This window comes from Gnatocerus cornutus, chromosome 9, assembly GCF_029298725.1.
Source record: "Gnatocerus cornutus isolate USDA-ARS CGAHR chromosome 9, icGnaCorn1.1, whole genome shotgun sequence".
Taxonomy (NCBI): Eukaryota; Metazoa; Arthropoda; class Insecta; order Coleoptera; family Tenebrionidae; genus Gnatocerus; species Gnatocerus cornutus.
In genome coordinates this window covers 12,373,784-12,382,478 of record NC_142241.1, presented here as the reverse complement: position 1 = coordinate 12,382,478, position 8,695 = coordinate 12,373,784, and positions in this window count along the sequence as shown.

Sequence of the window (8,695 nt, the reverse complement as noted above, 5' to 3'; positions counted from 1 at the left end):
TGAATTCGTACCTACTAAAAATTAAAAATTCTAAAATCTTTCTTTTTTGTTTTAAAATTCCGTAAATCAGTAGCCGCAATAAACAGCCATAAAGTAATCAGTCCAAACAATCTCATTAGTGTGGCATTAAAATTGTCAGAATAATGACAGAAAATTTTGAATTTTAAGTTTTCCCACATATTGTAAAATTCTAAAAATTTCACCACTGTTTCTAAAATTCTGGAATTTTAAGCACGCATTAAACAGATCTGTAGTAATAAATCTACCAATTTTTTTACGTCTGACGTAAAAACTGTCCAATTTAAAAAACTTTTGAAAAAAAAGTCATTTTAAGTTGGTTTTACATATATATAAAAAATTCTACAATTCTCATCACTGTTTCTAAATTTTTGTAATTTGGTATACTCATTACACGCTTCAAAAGTAATAAGTTCATAAAATTTTATCGATTAGACGTAAAAATTGTCGGACTTGGAGAATTTTATAAAAATTTAAAGATTTGAGTTCGGCTACAAATAAAAAATTCTAAAATTCTTATTGCTGTTTCTAAAATTCTGTAATTTGGTACATTCTTTACACGCTTCTAAAGTAATAAGTCCACAAAATTTTATAGATCTGACTTAAAAATTATCAGACTTACAAAATTTTACATAAAATTACATAAAACTTGGTCTGTAAATCTTTTTTTTTTTTAATTTCACCACTGCTTTTATTGTATTTGATTATTTTTTCTGAATTGTCATTGTTGTTTATCTAATATTCTCAAATTCTCTGTGACTTCTGTAAATTCTAAAAATTTTCTGAAGAAGTGAAAAAGATTCTTTTGGTTTTTTTAGTATGTTAGAAATTTACGGATTTTTCGATTCTTTAAATTCTCTGGTTTTTAAAATCCGTCAATTCTATTAAATTTCTAAGAATCTAAAAGGTCTAAAGTAATAATGAAACTAAAGAACTTCAAGGAAAAAACAGTTTAAAGAATCAAGGATAAAATTAAAGGATTTCAAGAATTCCATGGATTCGAAAAATAAAAATCCAAAGAATTTAAAAGAAATTCCGCAATAAAGAATCTAAAAAATCTGATAAATCTGTAGAAAAGGAAAAGGAATGTTATAGAATTCAAAAAACTAAGGAAGCAATGTAAACAAATAAAAGGGATTAAGATAAAAACAATAATTTAAAAAATAAATCTAGTAATAAATCTAAGACTATTCCTGAAAAGCTAAGATTTTCTAGACTTATAGACATTAGATGTGAAATCGCGTGCGTAAGAGACATTTCGCACGTGTAGCAAACAAGATTTTTTCTACAATCGCAGCAAATAGATCTCACGCACGCGAGATGTTGTCTCAAGTCTCCCTACCGCCTCGTTGAACAAATTTCACGTTGTAAACTTACAATATCAGTGCATAAAAGTTTAGTTTTCACGGACTTTCGAAATTAAAATGAAAATAAAAATGCTAACTTTATAAGGCGATTGTGGAAAAAGTCATATTTTTTAAAATTCGACATTGTCATATTTTCGCAATTTAATGACATATATTTGGCCGTAATTGGATAATGAACCGCCCGACAAAAATTGGAATGTGAGTACCGTCAAAACGACTGCTTTAACAAACCTCAAAATTGCATTAAGCGAAGAACTAGTCCGAAAAAAGGCATTTTTGTCACTTATCTCGCAGCAGGCAGAAATTCTGTTCATATTTCGAAGTCTCTTCTCAACCGAACAAGACAGAACAATAATAATAAAAACAAAATGACCGGGCGCTTTAAAACGCCGCCTTCAACTGCTTCAAGTGAAACCCCCCATTCATATTGTATTAAAAATTTCGGTGCACCCCCATTTTATTAAAATCTGACCCAATTTTCATACCCAACTCAGATTTCCCTTGATACTTTGTAAGCTGGGTAATTTTTCCATTTAGTAAATAATCTGTTTTTGGTTTTTAACTGCAGTGATACTCGTAAAGCGCATTTATATCTTTGACCCACATCAAGTGGAAGTAAAACACGCATCATTTGAATTCAAAATGAATTCCCATATTTTATTTAAAAAAGTTGCACACATAGTCGCCTTATTGGAAATAATTGTATAATTTTCTCTTGTTTGTAAGTACAGGCAAAGAGCAGAACATAATATAAATAGCCCGTTCAGGCCAAAACGAGACAAACCGTTTAAATTTCTATTTTAAAAACACCACAAAGTTTACGCTGATTTCATTCACCAACTCGTTAACAAACATGTTCTACATAAAGAGCTCTAAGGAAAAGCACGGACCATTATTGTGTCTCTCTTTTGCTCCCTTTTATAATAAGAATTTCATATGATAAGTTAGCGTGGGGTTTCAGTTTGCATCCTTAATTCATAATAAGCATCTTTTCAAATTCAAATTAACCCCCGATTACGTAATGTTCAAATAATATTCCAATGAGGTTGTTTTCATGAAAAACGGTGTCGTCTTGTTATTGCATAAATCTAGTTTTGTGGGCCCTTGGAGGGTTTTAAGTCAGACCGATTCCGGGATGAATAGACACGTTCCCGGAAGTTATCCCACTTTCCATTTTAGACATTATTAATAACCTTTCGGTTCCTCGCAGATGTCCTTAAACGTGATTTGCGTCTTTTAAGGATACCTTGATCATTAAACCACGCACCAATTACTAAAGAATAATTCTTACCTATTACGACCACACAAACTGTAAATTAAATTGTTGCATGATTGAAAGTGTTTCACTTCATATTTAGAAGTGTGATTTTTCCCAGTGCACGCATTTTAGTTTAGTGGGAGTTTCCCCCTATTTGTATTTTATGGAGGTGTGTGCTGATTGCCACAATTAGGATGTCATCTGCCTGCAAAATACCGCGAATATATGCAGCCATTCTGGTTCATCTCTGTAAATTATGGCCTCTAAAAATGTGTCATAAAATGTTATTTAACGGTGTGCTACCCGCTGAGATTCAAAACGCGAAATTGTTGTGCCACAAAAATGGTTAAAATATTGGGTTGCAATTAGCAAGTTTTGGTGACTGGAATTGGCTGTAAAGGCGGAATATACGAGTTAATTTCAGTCCTTTGGTTGCTGGAGGGTACACAACTCTTATTTTATTGCGGAAGGACTGCAAGTTTTGGTGAATTTTAATGCGATCTTTTTAGATATAGCTAAAAATCATTTCTTTAATGCAAAATGAAATGTGTTGCTTCAAGAATTACGGTTTTAGAGATTACAAATTACAAATTTTGATTAACTTATTCAGGGTGCCAAACTAAAAAATTATAAAACAAGCTTGGACAAAAATTAGAATTTTTTATATTAGAGCGAACCAAAAACTTCTTAATTTTTATTGTTAAAATCTGTAATTCTGGGTATTTTAATTGAAGAATAACGAAATTTGGGGAGGTTACTATTTTTGACTTGTTGATTGAGAGTACCAAATTTCAAAATTATAAAACAAACGGGACAAAAATTAGAATTTTTTATTTTAAATAAACCAAAATTTTCTTAATTTTTATTGTTAAAATCTGTAATTTTGGTAATTTTAATCGTAGAATAACAAAATTGGGGGAGCTTACTATTTTTGACTTGTTAATTAAGAGTGTTAATTTACAAAATTATAGAACAAACGAGACAAAAATTAGAATTTTTTATTTTAGAGCAAGCCAAAATTTTCTGAATTTTTGTTGTTAAAAACTGTAATTTTGGTAATTTTAATTGTAGAATAACGAAATTTGGGGAGCTTACTATTTTTGACTTGGTTATTGAGAGTATCAAATTACAAAATTATAAAACAAACAGGACAAAAATTAGAGTTTTTTATTTTAAAATAAACCAATTTTTTTTTTAATTTTTAATGTTAAAATCTGTAATTCTGGTAATTTGTTTGGTAGAATAACGAAATTTGGGAAAATTACAAATTTTGACTTACTTATTGAGAGTATCAAATTGCAAAATTATAGATCAAACGGAACAAAAATTTAAAAATTTTATTTTGAGTAAACCAACAATTTCTTATTTTTTATTGTTAAAACCTGTAATTCTGATAATTTTAATTGTAGAACAACGAAATTCAGGCAGGTTACTATTTATGACTTGTTTATTAAGAACACCAAATTACAAAATTGTAGAACAAACGGGACAATAATTAGACTTTTTTTCATATTAAAACGAACCGAAAATTTCTTAATTTTTATTGTTAAAATCTGTAATTCTGGTAATTTTAATTGTATATTAACGAAATTCGAAGAAGTTACAACTTTTGGCTTGCTTACTGACCACCAAATTTAAACATTATAGAAAAAACGGAGACAAAAAGTAGAATTTTTTATTTTAGAGCGAACCAAAAATGTATTAATTTTATTGGTGAAATCTGTAATTCTAGTAATTTTTGTAATAGAACCACAAAATTTTAAGAGTTTACAAATTTCGTCTTACTTATTAAGAGTAGCAAATTACAAAATTAAAAAACAAGCAAAACAATTTTTTTTTATTTTTTGTATTAAAAAAATTAATTCTACTAATTTTAACTATAGAGCAACGAAATTTCAGGAGATTACTATTTTGGACTTGCTTATTGAGAGTACCAATTTACTAGATTACAAAACAAACGGTACAAAAATTAGAATTTTTCTTTTTAAAACGAAGCAAAATTTTCTTATTTTTTTTGTTACAATCTAAAAAAAAAATTCTCATAATTTTATCCGTAGAGCAACAGAAAAATAATGAACTAAATTGCCGCTATGATAACTTAATAATCCCTCATAAATTGGCGGAGACACTGTAGAAGGAATATAAATTGTATCTATTTAATTAACTTGTTTACAGAACGTTTTATCTATTTGTTAACAAGTCATAAATAATAAAAAAAATGAAAGCATTTATTTACATAACTGGATGCAAAAGTGCATTTCTTCATTTCCACCGAATTTCGCCAAACGACAAATGACGACAGATATATCAGAAGTAACGTACGCCTCCGAAAATAAACCCGCAAGTCTTAAATTTAGCTTTAACTCGCGATCAACAAATTTGATCTCTTCATTCAAAAAATAGAATCCACTGAACATCGACCAATTATACAAGACACTTCCTACTATACTAATTACAGCGCTCGCGAAATCAATCTTTTAATTAAAACCTTTGATGAACACCGTCCCGAACGAACCTTGAGAAATCACCCAAAGTGTCATTTACCCCACTTTTTAACAAGATTCTCCGTTTCATTCCATTTGCGTGAACACTGTAAATTACCTTGGCACGATATGAAGTTAAACTGTTTTAATTGCTAATATCTCTTTTTCGTCCTGCAAACAACCTGTTGTTGATACCTTTCAACCCTGAGATCACAGCTCTGAGTTAATTTAAATTGCGGTCGAGGGTGATTTGCAAATGCTTGCCACTTCCCCTGAAATGGAGGTAATTTGTTCATCGCCCATCGGCGCGAAATTGTGTGGTTTTTTAGGGTTTTTTGCGTGGCCAAGTGACCCGAGGACCTTCGACTTTATCTGGCTGATTTAGGTATTGTAAACTGTCTTAGGGGAAAAGTGGATGTAGTAGAGTTCTCAAAGACGTTTGGTTTTATATTCGAATCGAAGGTTTGTGTCATAAGCTCGTTGCGACAAAGCAATTTTGTTCTTTCTTAAAACGACTCCACATTCTGGAAATATGTTGATCGAGAATTAAAAAAATTGAGTGTGTGAAGTTGACTCTCCCCTAACTCGAAGGTGATTATTAAACGTCCGAGAAAAACTTGCAGGCGAGTAAATCATGTTGGAAATGACAGATATTAGAAACAGCGACATTCTTAAACCCTCCAGTACAACGATAATTTTTCTTTTTTGAATAAAACCGACAATTCACTTCTCACTGCGAAATTTATCGTCCAAAGACGAGTGGGACAAAGGATTTGCTAAGAAAGAGCCGTCGGCCACACAGCGTTGGTATTTTTCATATAAAGATGTCCCTCATATCGATTAAAACGTCAGTAATGTGACGAGTTCAGATAAGAAACTTCATCCTTTATGGCGCGCATCTAATGTACTTTTTTCTGCAATTTACTAGTACAAACTTGCCCTGGAAAGTTAAGTGGAAACTTTGTCCGCTAACTTTTTAATGGCTGGTTTTCAGGTTCGCACCCATGTAAAAATCCTATTGACATCGGTGTACTTGCAACGCAGTTTTGAAATTTACAAATTCATCTGAAAATAAACGTTGGAAGACGAGCCGACAATAAAAGTAATGCTATTATCGTTTGTTTAAAAACTCCACCTGCTTCCATCAGTTTAAATGTCTAATAATTTTTCCGTGGTGGCTTAAAACGGCGGTTTAATCTAACCGTTTTCGGGCGACCTTGACAAAGAAACGGAAAGGAAATGAAAAAACGCGCTGGAAATATTTCATATTGAGGTTGCAGTGTCTTAAGAGGAGCTGAAAGGCGGATAAGAATATTTTTTATTAAAAAAAGTATCGGAAAATTTTTATCTGAACGCCTTTCATCGACGAATTGTTATTTTTAAAAAAAGTCGATGTGGGTGGCATTTTTTTTTATTTTATTTACCAATAAATTTGTGGTTTGCCCTGATTGGGGAACAAAGGATCTGTTTTTTGATGGTTTAGTCATTAAAAAGTAGGTGGGCTATAAAATGCAAAGCACAATTTTTTATGTGGTGCTGTCATTATTAATTTAAACTAATTTATTGAAGTTTTGTCTTTTTAATTTTTCTTTTTTTTTTAATTTGAAAATTCTTCTTCAAGAAGCCTAAAAAACTAAGCGAGATTTCGACCTCAGAACTTTGAAATAGTTTTAGTCGTGTATTTTATACAAAAAAATCGAATTTTCGACTTTCGGAATATCTCAAAACGAAAAATGATGGCGCTAACCGCATCCCAATTTCTCTAATAGTTTCTCAGATATTTAAGTTTAAAAATTAGGAAAATCAAGTTTCCGAAACTTTGATCGGCCATACCTCAGTTATTTGTTGTCTGATCTAAATATTATGCCAAATTTAAAATCTGCGAAAAATTCTGCGTAAAATGATGTATAATAACGCAAGTTTTACCCCAAAAAATAAGCGAGAAATTTGGTTTTATTTATGAATTTTCGCAAAAAACTGCAACTTTAGACTTTTAAAAAATTCAAGAACTATTTCTTATGTAAAAAACCGTGAGAAAAACGATGGCGTAAATCGCATCTCAATATCTGAAATAGTTTCCGGGATATCGAGCACGAATTGTTTTGAACCCTCAAAAATTTGGCCCTCTGGCGACAACCCAAAAATTCAAACGGCCATAACTCAGTTATTTGTTGACGAAAATTAAAAATTCTCATGTTTTTGGATTCAGCGTGACATTCTGCGTAAAATGAGCCTAGATTTGTTGAGTTTTCTTAATAAATAAACGAGGCATTGACCAAAAACTGTTTTGAAAACGTCATTTTAGGGTGATTTTCAATCAAATGTTTCCAAAATGAAAACGACGATTAATAGCTTTGAATTATACATCAGTCGAAAGAAGAGCTCAAAATTTATCTACTGGCTAAATTTGAGATCGATCGGACGAATAGTTTACAAGCTATGGCCAAAAATAAAAAAAATGAAAAATTTTCATCGTTTGAGTCGGAATTTTTTTTCGCGAAAAATCGACTATCGAATTTTGGGCTTTTGAGAACATTTTCTAACGTAAAATGAGCCGAGAAAAAGAATGGCACAAACCGCATCTCAATATCTCAAATAGTTTCCAAGATATTTAACTTTAAAAATTACGAAAAATAAGGAAAAATGAAAATCAACTTTCCGAAACTTTCATCGGCCATAACTCAGTTATTTGTTGTCGGATCTAAATTTAAATTCCAGATTTGGAATCTGCGTAAAATTCTGCGTACACTGATGTAACTAACTCAAGTTTACTCCAAAAAATAAGCGAGAAATTGACAGACATTAAGATATTCAGGTATGCGTGTGAAACATCATTAAAACGATACAAATATCACCAGTTAAGTTTTCAAAGTAAATTTAGAAAATTTTATAATGAACCCAACTGCTACCAATTTAGCTTTTTGCAGCCCACAGAAAATGAAATGTCTTAAAAAATAATCAGATTTAATTATCGTCCTTTCAGATCCAAATCTGTTTCCGTAAAAGTGGAAACCGAAGTGGTCTTGCTAATTTAAATATGTAGAGCCACCAACAGCTCAATTATAAACGATGACAGAATGTTGTGAAAACATTTTGTTTTATTAATGAAGTTGTTCGGATGGAAATCTCGCGATGTTATCGTCCTTAATTGTCCAATTCCGAGCAATCTGAAGTAAAATTTTTCGAATCATCCAATGAGGTCTTTTATTGGGTTTATAAACAATCCGAATTGGTCCATTTTTAAATAAATATTTACACCCAACGATTTCGCGAGGGTTAAACCTGTAAATCGTTTGCACTTTTATTTGGCAGTTTTCACCAAAACACTTATTTCTGTCAATTACAATCAACTTGAATTTTATGAATGTGGTTATTTTGGTAATGAAATCGCTAGTATGGAAATTTTATGGTATTATTGTCCCTAATTGGATAATTCAGCGGGATTTTTGTAAATTTCCGCTTGTGGTAAAAACGTAATTTGCGCGTTTCTTCAGGATCCTTCGGGAGCTCATTATCTCAACAGGACCTGTGAATTAAAAAATACAAGTCATTGAAAATCCTAGAGAATT